Source organism: Hyla sarda, chromosome 5, assembly GCF_029499605.1.
Source record: "Hyla sarda isolate aHylSar1 chromosome 5, aHylSar1.hap1, whole genome shotgun sequence".
Taxonomy (NCBI): domain Eukaryota; kingdom Metazoa; phylum Chordata; class Amphibia; order Anura; family Hylidae; genus Hyla; species Hyla sarda.
This window is the reverse complement of record NC_079193.1, coordinates 372,308,250-372,319,931: the sequence shown is the minus strand read 5'-3', so window position 1 is coordinate 372,319,931 and position 11,682 is coordinate 372,308,250. Positions and strand designations below refer to the sequence as shown.

The following is an 11,682-nucleotide window of genomic DNA, read 5'->3' as shown; positions in this document are numbered from 1 at the left end:
CATATCTATCTATCTATCTCATATCTATCTATCTATCTATCTATCTATCTATCTCTTATCTATCTATCTATCTCATATCTATCTATCTCATATCTATCTATCTATCTCATATCTATCTATCTCATATCTATCTATCTCATATCTATCTATCTATCTATCTCGTATCTATCTATCTATCTCATATCTATCTATCTATCTCATATCTATCTATCTATCTCATATCTATCTATCTGTACAGCAGTCAAACTTTGCTATACTTTGGAACTGACATAAACCCCTTAGTAATACCTGTGATTCTCTTCCCAGTTTTTGTATGACCAAGAAGATGTGGTCGGTCTGGGATGGGGGTTCAGTGGCCGCACATAAGGCTACAGCACTGATACAATGTATTTCCCAAAAGAGAATCAACAATTAAAAAAACATTATAATGTGACAGTAACCACTTGTGAACAGTAGGGGGCACAAATAAGGCTCAATATACTCTATGCTCTGATTTTCTTTGGTGGGTGTTATTTTGGGTCCAGTACTGTCAGGTTGGGTGATGTGGTGGAACATGTCGGCGTCCAGGATTCTTGATACATTTGTGTCCTCCCCAAGAAGTGAGGGGCGCGCGATACATTTGTAACCAGTCAGATCCTTTCCATTGTTGTGGAGCAGAATTCATTGAATGTCTCCGGCCATAACCCTATTACCGCTCGGCTTAATGCAGATCCATGTGTAAATGAATAATCGGCCGAATAATTGGTAGAAACCATTCAGAATGTGGAGTTGTACAAAGACACTTTGATGTGGGGCTTACGAGTGGATTAGACTATTACGAGGGGGGACAAATCCAATACTCCACACAACGTCACGCGCATTCCAGCATCGGAGATTATGCAAAGTCTAAGAGAAGAAGAGGAAGAAGAAGATTACTCCTGGACAAGATGGCTGTAAGAAACGTGGAGATGATGGTCGGTATAATTATTTCTTCAAAAGAGCCTTTTATTTTTTTTACTATTACTAAACAGCGCCACTTATGTCCATAGGTTTCAACTGGAATTGCAGCTCAATCCTGTACAATCTATGGACAAGGAGCCGTTTTTTAGACAAGAAAAATAAATTGTATACCACGTATGTCACGATTCGGCTTACAGGTTGTGGATCCACTGTGTCAGCGAGGGATTGGCGTGGACCGTGCTGGTGGACCGGTTCTAAGAGGCTACTGGTGTTCACCAGAGCCCGCCGCAAAGCGGGATGGTCTTGCTGCGGCAGTAGCAACCAGGTCGTATCCACTAGCAACGGCTCAACCTCACTGACTGCTGAGAAGGCGTGGGACAGAAGGACTAGGCAGAGGCAAGGTCAGACGTAGCAGAAGGTCGGGGCAGGCGGCAAGGTTCGTAGTCAAGATGGATAGCAAGAGTTCAGGTAACACAGGCTTGGACAACACTAAATGCTTTCTCTGGCACAAGGCAACAAGATCCGGCAAGGGAGTGCAGGGGCAGTGAGCAGATATAGCCAGGGAGCAGGTGGAAGCCAATTAAGCTAATTGGGCCAGGCACCAATCATTGGTGCACTGGCCCTTTAAGTCTCAGAGAGCCGGCGCGCGCGCGCCCTAGAGAGCGGAGCCGCGCGCGCCAGCACATGACAGCAGGGGACCGGGACGGGTAAGTGACTTGGGATGCGATTCGCGAGCGGGCGCGTCCTGCTGTGCGAATCGCATCCCCGACGGCCATGTCAGTGCAGCGCTCTCGGTCAGCGGGACTGACCGGGGCGCTGCAGGGAGAGAGACGCCGTGAGCGCTCCGGGGAGGAGCAGGGACCCGGAGCGCTCGGCGTAACAGTACCCCCCCCTTAGGTCTCCCCCTTTTTTTGTCCGACAACTGCTTTACCTGGGACGAGGACACCGGGAGTGAATGGAGGGTTTCCTCAAAGGCAGGCAGTACAGCAGGAGTGGGAATGGGGAGGGAGGGCAGAGGGTGAAGCTTGGCACGGGGCAGGGTGACACAAGGACGGGGGCCATGAGGAGGCACTGAGGCTTGCCTGACGGGACTGGGAGGGGGGGAGAGGCATCTCTTGTGGCAAGCAGAGTCCCAGTTCTTGATCTCCCCGGTGGTCCAGTCAAGGGTGGGAGAATGAAGCTGGAGCCATGGCAGACCGAGGAGGACCTCAGAGGTGCAGTTGGGGAGGACGAAAAATTCAATCCTTTCGTGGTGGGGTCCAATGCACATTACGAGGGGTTTTGTGCGGTAACGCACGGTGCAATCCAATCTAACTCCGTTGACCGCAGAAATGTAGAGCGGCTTGACGAGACGGGTCACCGGGATGCACAATTTATTCACCAAAGAATCCAAAATAAAATTCCCAGAGGCACCAGAGTCCAAGCAGGCCACGGCTGAGAGGGAGGAGTTGGCTGAAGGAGAAATCCGCACGTGCACCGTGAGACGTGGAGAAGCAGACTTTGAACCAAGAGACGCCACACCCACGTGAGCTGGGTGCGTGCGTTTCCCAGACGTGGAGGACGAATAGGGCAATCCACCAAGAAATGCTCGGTACTGGCACAGTACAGACAAAGATTTTCTTCCCTACGGCGATTCCTCTCTTCCTGGGTCAGGCGAGACCGATCCACTTGCATGGCCTCCTCGGCGGGAGGCCCAGGCGTAGATTGCAAAGGATGCTGTGGGAGAGGTGCCCAGAGATCTAAGTCTTTTTCCTGGCGGAGCTCCTGATGTCTCTCAGAAACACGCATGTCAATGCGTGTGGCCAAATGGATAAGTTCTTGCAGGTTGGCAGGAATCTCTCGTGCGGCCAGCACATCCTTGATGCTACTGGATAGGCCTTTTTTAAAGGCCGCGCAGAGAGCCTCGTTATTCCATGATAATTCGGAAGCAAGAGTACGAAATTGGATGGCGTACTCGCCCACTGAAGAATTACCCTGGACCAGGTTCAGCAGGGCAGTCTCGGCAGAAGAAGCTCGGGCTGGTTCCTCGAAGACACTACGGACTTCAGCGAAGAAGGACTGGACTGTGGCTGTGGCAGGATCATTGCGGTCCCAGAGCGGTGTGGCCCAAGACAAGGCCTTTCCTGAAAGAAGGCTCACTACGAACGCCACCTTAGACCGTTCTGTAGGAAACAAGTCCGACAACATCTCCATATGCAGGGAACATTGAGACAAAAATCCACGGCAGAGTCTAGAGTCCCCATCAAATTTGTCCGGCAGGGACAAGCGGAGGCTAGGAGCGGCCACTCGCTGCGGAGGAGGTGCAGGAGCTGGCGGAGGAGATGGTTGCTGCTGTAGAAGAGGCAGAAGTTGCTGTAACATGGCGGTCAACTGCGACAGCTGCTGTCCTTGTTGGGCAATCTGCTGCGATTGCTGAGCGACCACCGTGGGAAGGTCAGCGAGACTTGGCAGCGGCACCTCAGCGGGATCCATGGCCGGATCTACTGTCACGATTCGGCTTACAGGTTGTGGATCCACTGTGTCAGCGAGGGATTGGCGTGGACCGTGCTGGTGGACCGGTTCTAAGAGGCTACTGGTGTTCACCAGAGCCCGCCGCAAAGCGGGATGTTCTTGCTGCGGCAGTAGCAACCAGGTCGTATCCACTAGCAACGGCTCAACCTCGCTGACTGCTGAGAAGGCGTGGGACAGAAGGACTAGGCAGAGGCAAGGTCAGACGTAGCAGAAGGTCGGGGCAGGCGGCAAGGTTCGTAGTCAAGATGGATAGCAAGAGTTCAGGTAACACAGGCTTGGACAACACTAAATGCTTTCTCTGGCACAAGGCAACAAGATCCGGCAAGGGAGTGCAGGGGCAGTGAGCAGATATAGCCAGGGAGCAGGTGGAAGCCAATTAAGCTAATTGGGCCAGGCACCAATCATTGGTGCACTGGCCCTTTAAGTCTCAGAGAGCCGGCGCGCGCGTGCCCTAGAGAGCGGAGCCGCGCGCGCCAGCACATGACAGCAGGGGACCGGGACGGGTAAGTGACTTGGGATGCGATTCGCGAGCGGGCACGTCCCGCTGTGCGAATCGCATCCCCGACGGCCATGTCAGTGCAGCGCTCCCGGTCAGCGGGACCGACCGGGGCGCTGCGGGGAGAGAGACGCCGTGAGCGCTCCGGGGAGGAGCAGGGACCCGGAGCGCTCGGCGTAACAACGTACACCATTTCCTATTATACTGCCATACAGTGCCTACATAATAGTGACACGCAGTAACTATAGAAATGTTCTCCAACATGTAGGCAGGGGTGCTGTTGTTTTTAGAAGAATCATTCACAGCTGTGTAGGAGAATTAAGGGAGGGCTGTTATTAGCAATTTGGCTAAAGTGACCGCCTCCTCTGACAGCCTGTATAATGGCCATAAATAGAGAAAACTGTGTGGTCGTATAGATACAGCTGCACAGTCCTCTCTATCCCCTCCCTGCATTCATCTCTATGATCATAGAGAGAACTGTGTCCATAGAGTTACAGCTGCACAGTCCTCTCTATCCCCTCCCTGCACTCATCTCTATGATCATAAAACCATGTGGTCATACAGTTACAGCTGCACAGTCCTCTCTATCCCCTCCCTGCATTCATCTCTATGATCATAGAGAGAACTGTGTTCATAGAGTTACAGCTGCACAGTCCTCTCTATCCCCTCCCTTCACTCATCGCTATGATCATTAAAAGAACTGTGTCCATACAGTTACAGCTGCACAGTCCTCTCTATCCCCTCCCGACACTCATCTCTATAATACTAGAAAAAACTGTGTTCAAAGAGTTACAGCTGCACAGTCCTCTCTATCCCCTCCCGACACTCATCTCTATGATACTAGAAAGAACTGTGTTCAAAGAGTTACAGCTGCACAGTCCTCTCTACCCCCTCCCTGCTTTCTTCTTTATGATCACAGAGAGAACTGTGTCCATAGAGTTACAGCAGGACAGTCCTCTCTACCCCTTCCCTGCATTCATCTCTATGATCATAGAAAGAACTGTGTCCATAGAGTTGCAGCAGGACAGTCCTCTCTGTCCCCTCCCTGCACTCTTCTCTATAATCATAAAACCATGTGGTCATACAATTACAGCTGCACAGTCCTCTCTATCCCCTCCCGGCACTCATCTCTATGATACTAGAAAGAACTGTGTTCAAAGAGTTACAGCTGCACAGTCCTCTCTATCCCCTCCCTGCACTCATTTATATGATCATAGAAAGAACTGTGTCCATAGAGTTACAGCAGGACAGTCCTCTCTATCCCCTCCCTGCATTCATCTGTATGATCCCAGAGAAAACTGTGTGGTCATACAGTAACAGTTGCACAGTCATCTCTATCCCTTTTTCTGCAATCATCTCTATGATCGTAGATAGAACTGCGTGACCATGTAGTTACACCTGCACAGTCCTCTCTATCCCCTCCCTGCAATCATCTCTATGATCATAGACAGAACTATGGGGTTATACAGAACTGTGGGGTTATACGGTTACAGCTGCACAGTCCTCTCTATTCCCTCTCTGAACTCATCCCCTGTTACCTTTGCACGAGGCGCCTTTTCCCTGACTTCATGGGGTTATTCTTTGCCATGAGAAGGTGATTGCATAAGTTTCGGCACCCCTGATAGCAATGAGATCAGCACAGAACAGGATCTTCCTACAAATCCAAAACAATTTCCTCATCCCTTACAGGGGTATTCCAGACAAAACCTTTTTTTTTATATATCAACTGGCTCCGGAAAGTTAAACAGATTTGTAAATTACTTCTATAAAAAAAATCTTAATCCTTCCAATAGTTATTAGCTTCTGAAGTTTTCTGTCTAACTGCTCAATGATGATGTCATGTCCCGGGAGCTGTGCATGATGGGAAAATATCCCCATAGGAACTGCACAGCTCCCGAAACGTGAGTAATCAGAAAGCAGTTAGACAGAAAACAGCAACTCAACTTCAGAAGCTAATAACTATTGGAAGGATTAAGATTTTTTAATAGAAGTAATTTACAAATCTGTTTAACTTTCCGCAGCCAGTTGATATATAAAAATAGTTTTGTCCTGGAATACCCCTTTAATTAAAGGAACCAGAAAAAGGAGAGTAGAAAATGAGGGTACTAGACGAGCGCTACTGCTAGAATAAAAGGATGCGGAACGCCAATAAAGCACAGGACAGTTTATTACGGTTTAGAACAAACGGACAACGCGTTTCGGCACCAGCATGTGCCTTCTTCAGGTCCATAAAATAAATGATTTCGGCGTCCTGAAGCCTATGGTGTGCTGTGGTCGCCACCACAGAACACCATAGGCTTCAGGACGCCGAAATCATTTATTTTATGGACCTGAAGAAGGCACACGCTGGTGCCGAAGCGCGTTGTCCATTTGTCGCCACCACAGCACACCATAGGCTTCAGGACACCAAAATAATTTATTTTATGGACCTGAAGAAGGCACATGCTGGTGCCGAAACGCGCTGTCCGTTTGTCGCCAACACAGCACACCAAAGGCTTCAGGACGCCAAAATCATTTATTTTATGGACCTGAAGAAGGCACATGCTGATGCCGAAACGCGTTGTCCGTTTGTTCTAAACCATAATAAACTGTCCTGTGCTTTATTGGCGTTCCACATCCTTTTATTCTAGCAGTAGCGCTCGTCTAGTGACCCCATTTTCTACTCTCCTTTTCCTGGTTACAATATTTCCGTACCCCCTCGCGGTCACGGACAGGCGGTCTTGAGCAGCACATCTGCCGCTATTACTTTCCACTTTCCACTCGCCAGGTGAGGTGCTGTCCCTGTTGATAACCTCGGCGGGACATCACCCCCCCCCCCCCCCAGAGTGCAGTGGTTCTTGACAATTTCACCACGCCCCCATCATCCACTAGAGAGCGCCCCAACCTTTTTTTCTGCTCCTTCACAATTTAATTAAAGGGGTAGTCCATTGCTGAAAAGCTTATCGCCGGCTCACTGTCCAGATAGCGGGTGTCGACCACTGCTCGAAATGGCGGCTGACACACCCCCCTCAATACATCGCTATGGCAGAACCGGAGATTGCCGAAGGCAATCTCCGGCTCTGCCATAGCGATGTATTGAGGGGGGGTGTCAGCCACTGCTTCGTGCGGTCATCGACACCCGCTATCTGGACAGCGAGTCGGGGCCCCGTACAGGAGATCGCGGGGGGCCCCAGCGGTCGGACCCCCCGCGATCTGAAACTTATGCCCTATCCTTAGGATAGAGGATACGTTTTTCAGCACTGGATATCTCCTTTAACGTGTGCCCAGCTCTATCTGTATACTGCTGCTGCTATCTCTATGGGATCAGTGTATATATAGTAGTTATACACCTCCCCTCCAGCTCTATCTCTATACTGCTGCTATCTCTATTGGTTCAGAATGATCTGAAACTTATGCTCTATCCTTAGGATAGGGGATAGGTTTTTCAGCACTGGACTACTCCTTTAACATGTACCCAGCTCTATCTGTATACTGCTGCTGCTATCTCTATGGGATCAGTGTATATATAGTAGTTATACACCTCCCCTCCAACTCTATCTCTATACTGCTGCTATCTCTATGGGTTCAGAATAATCTGAAACTTAATGTTCTATCCTTAGGATAGGGGATACGTTTTTCAGCACTGGACTACTCCTTTAACATGTGCCCAAATGATCCACGTGCCGAATGCGTGTAGGATGCCGCCAAATGGAGACGGATCGATCCATTTGTTCCATGTGATTTGGATGGAGCGGATTGTAACGTTTCTCTCGGAGATGATAGATGTTTATTTTCCTCCTGTCGTGAGGATCTCTGTGATGTATATTATGAAGGATGGGATTTTTTTTAATTAAAAGTTGTTAAGAAGAAGGATGGAGCGGCCCGGATGTTAATCTTCATTACCGCTAGAACAATGGCGCAATACGGCATCAATTAGCGAAAGCCAGGATCCCCCCCCCCCCCCCCCATTATTCTTCTCTTCATAAATACCGAGACAGAAATGTATCTGGACGAAATAATTCATGAGGAGGACTGGAGGCATCTCTCATTACATGGTACTTAAAGGGACGGTTCCTCCCGGTGCTGTAAGTTACCATTAAAGAAGCACTCCAGGTTTTGGTTTTGTCCATATCATGCACATTCACCATCGCTGGTCATACAGCATCTGTAACTGGGTCACGTGATCTCCAGCCTGACACACAGAAAAGCACAGTGTTAATTGTGTCATATTGACTTCCTCTGAACTACAGGATGACATCATCATCTATCAGATATCTCCTGCTAGCTCTCAGACCCCTCCCCTCCCAGTTTTATCTGTATACTGCTGCTATCTCTATGAGATCAGGATATATAATAGTTATACACCTCCCCTCCAACTCTATCTCTATACTGCTGCTATCTCTATGAGATCAGGGTATGTAACAGTTATGCACCTCCCCTCCAACTCTATCTCTATACTGCTGCTATCTTCTCTATGAGATCAGGATATATAGTAGTTATACACCTCCCCTCCAGCTCTATCTGTATACTGCTGCTGCTATCTCTATGGGATCAGTGTATATATAGTAGTTATACACCTCCCCTCCAGCTCTATTTGTATACTGCTGCTATCTCTATGGGTTCAGGATATGTAGTAGTTATACACCTTCCCTCCAGCTCTATCTGTATACTGCTGCTATCTCTATGGGTTCAGAATATAGTAGTTATACACCTCCCCTCCAATTCTCTGTATACTGCTGCTGTTATCTCTATAGGATCAGTAGAAATAGTAGTTATACACCTCCCATCCAGCTTTAGCTCTATACTGCTGCTGCTATCTCTATGGGATTAGGATATATATATATATATATATATATATATATATATATGTGCTATATACCTCTCATCCAGCTCTATATGTATACTGTTGCTGCTATCTCCATGAGATCAATCTATATAGTAGTTACACACCAGTATATATATATATATAGTAGTTATATACCTCCCCCTCCAGCTCTATTTGTATACTGCTGCTATCTCTATGGGTTCAGTATATATAGCAGTTATACACTTCCCCTCCAGCTCTCTCTGTATACTGCTGCTACTATCTCTATAGGATCAGCATAAATAGTAGTTATACAACTCCTGTCCAGCTCTAGCTGTATACTGCTGGTGCTATCTCTATGTGATCAGGATATAAACCTCCCCTCCAGCTCTATCTGTATACTGCTGCTGCTATCTCTATGGGATCAGAATATATAGTAGTTATACACCTCCCCCAGCTCTATCTGTATACGGCTGCTGCTATCTCTATGGGATTTTAATATAAATTATTTATATACCTCCCCTCCGGCTCTATCTGTATACTCCTACTGCTATCTTTTTGAGATCAGGATATATAGTAGTTATATATACTACTTCAGAGGGTCCATGGCTATCATTGTGTGTATCCAATAAATTCTACACAACTTCACAATCAACCTTCTGAAGCTAGATAGGAATTGACTATTGTACCTATGATAACTCTGAACTCAGGGCCGCCATCAGAGGGGTACAACCAATACTCCTGTAAGGGGCCCGGACTCCAGGGGGCCTGGCCGGTTCCAGCTATTTTTTTTTTTTCAGTGTCAGTGAGTGTTTGTCACTCACTGACCGCTGAGGCCCGCACATTACACACTGACTGACTGACTGTAATCTGTACAGTCAGTCATTCAGTCAGTCACAGATTGTCAGTCAGTCAGTGAAGTCTGCAGCGGCACAGCACGTACCTCCGGGGCTGGCGGGCGCTGTCACTTTAAGACAGCTGCAGTGGTCGCCGGGTGGTACGTCCGCTGCGCTCTGCACGCTAACGCCAGCACCTACGGTCACGTGACCACAGTAGCGGTGTGTCCAGGTGCAGTGGTCTCCCGGCTACAGAAGGGGGGGGGGGGGGGGGGGCAGAACTATATGGTGGGGCCTGCAGTCTGAGGGGCAAGGGCTGAGGCCTACAATTATATGGGGGCAACAATTATCAGCAGAGAGGGGCTACAACAACTATATGGGGGTAACAATTATCAGCAGAGAGGGGCTACAACAACTATATGGGGGCAACAATTATCAGCACAGAGGGGCTACAACAACTATATGGGGGCAACAATTATCAGCAGAGAGGGGCTACAACAACTATATGGGGGCAACAATTGTCAGCAGAGAGGGGCTACAACGACTATATGGGGGCAACAATTATCAGCAGAGAGGGGCTACAACAACTATATGGGGGCAACAATTATCAGCAGAGAGGGGCTACAACAACTATATGGGGGCAACAATTGTCAGCAGAGAGGGGCTACAACGACTATATGGGGGCAACAATTATCAGCAGAGAGGGGCTACAACAACTATATGGGGGCAACAATTATCAGCAGAGAGGGGCTACAACAACTATATGGGGGCAACAATTATCAGCAGAGAGGGGCTACAACAACTATATGGGGGCAACAATTATCAGCAGAGAGGGGCTACAACAACTATATGGGGACAACAATTATCAGCAGAGAGGGGCTACAACAACTATATGGGGGCAACAATTATCAGCAGAGAGGGGCTACAACAACTATATGGGGGCAACAATTATCAGCAGAGAGGGGCTACAACAACTATATGGGGGCAACAATTATCAGCAGAGAGGATCTACAACAACTATATGGGGGCAAGTTTTTGTAGGCCTTTTTTTGGCAAAACTTGCCCCCATGTAGTTGTAGGCTCCTTCTTTGAGAGGGGCCTACAACAACTATATGGGGGTAACTTGAACTTGGGAACCTACCCAAACTATATGGGGCCCCTATAAAGTTTGGGTAGGCCCCTCTTTTAACAGTTGCCCCCATACAGTTTGGGTCGGCCCCTCTGTTAATAGTTGTCTCCATAATGGGGGCAGAGGGGCCTACCCAAACAATATGAAACAATACTGGTGACTAAAATTTAGCTTATATTGCCTAACCCCTGAAGGACGCAAATGTGCACCCTGCAACCGCTTCCGCAGTTTGAAGCGTGCACAGGAGCTGAGCAGGCTTCATTACTGGCGGGTCCCGGCTGCTATCAACAGCCAGGACCCATGGCTAATGCTGGACATTGCTGATCAGGCCGATGTCTGGCATAAAAGGGGTACTCCGCTGCTTAGCGTTTGGAACAAACTGTTCCGAGCGCTGGAGCCGACGCTGGGAGCTTGTGACGTCATAGCCCCGCTCCCTCATGATGTCACGCCCCACCCCCTCAATGCAAATCTATGGGAGGGGGCGTGACGACCGTCACGCCCCCTCCCATAGACTTGCATTGAGGGGGGCGAGGCGTGACATCGTGAATGGGCGGGGCTATGACATCACGAGCTGCCGGCTCCAGCGTTCGGAACAGTTTGTCCCAAACGCTGAGCAGCGGAGTACCCCTTTAATCTTTAAGACGCCGTGATCAAATGCGAGAAATTATGGAACGCTGGTAACACTGATCAATGCTGTGCCATGGCAGGCTTCTATGGCACAGCAATGTTCAGTGTATGCAATCATAAGATTTAATGTAATAGTCTCCTATGGGAACTAAAAAAATATAGAAAAAAATGTGTAAAAAGATAAAGTTCATAATTGTGATAAGTCCCTTCCCTAATAAAAGTTTGAATCACTCTCCTTTTCCCTATTTCTAATAAAATGGATTTAAATAAACATAAACATTTGTTGTTATCGTTGCGTGCGTAAATGTCCAGAATTACATATTTTTGGCCACTTCATATACCATCAAAAAATTTATAAAAA

The 11,682-nt window shown here is 48.3% G+C and overlaps 1 protein-coding gene across 1 annotated transcript in view; it reads left to right on the top strand.

Moving 5' to 3' along the window:
• The first annotated feature begins 550 nt into the window (after nt 1-550).
• Nucleotides 551-11,682, top strand: part of COL22A1 (collagen type XXII alpha 1 chain) — a 395,576-nt gene continuing 384,444 nt past the window's right edge. The window contains exon 1 of the mRNA XM_056522812.1: nt 551-953. The gene's annotated coding sequence lies outside the window, so the exon portion shown is untranslated. The remainder of the gene's footprint in view (nt 954-11,682) is intronic.